Consider the following 674-nt stretch of genomic DNA (forward strand, 5'->3'; position numbering starts at 1 on the left):
TTAGTGACCTCGTTCGGTCAGTGGTATTATGTGACCTTACCGTTGGATGCTTTCTTTCAAGTCCAGTTCAGGGGACAGAAAGGCTGCTACGAAGGTCTATTAAAGTACATAGACCTTGGGTATTGTAGAGCAGCGAACGAGGGGAGGGAGTTGCCATTCTAGCCATAGCCAGGGACAACTCGGTCTCTTGTAGATGAAGAGGGCGCTGGACTGTACACCATGACATAGTATGCGTTATAATACTTCAGCTTCCCCGTCGCCCTGCCACTCATTAGTGACTTCTGAACCTTTACACCCTTTGACATATGTTTTACTCTTTAATTATGTATAATAACTCATTCTGGAAGTAATTCGGTTTTTCAGGCGATAATGACAAAAATTAATGACACCCACCATATTAAATCTAACTGTCAGCTGCTAGCAACAGTTGAAAAGCTATATTAGCCTAAACTCTACCTTATCTTCCGTATTTTCAGTTATATTCCAACTTTTTTTTTTATCTTTTCACTTACATTTTGCATTTCCAGGTTTGTGTCCTTGAGCCCCTAAACCAATAAGCTGGACTGATATTAACGTTAGTTATGTATCTATATGTTTTCGATCTAGCCCTGCCAACCTATTTGTTAAAAAAATAGTAGATGAAATATAAAACTGATATTAAGAGGTCTTCTAAG

This window comes from Penaeus monodon, chromosome 32 (assembly GCF_015228065.2).
Source record: "Penaeus monodon isolate SGIC_2016 chromosome 32, NSTDA_Pmon_1, whole genome shotgun sequence".
Classification (NCBI taxonomy): Eukaryota; Metazoa; Arthropoda; class Malacostraca; order Decapoda; family Penaeidae; genus Penaeus; species Penaeus monodon.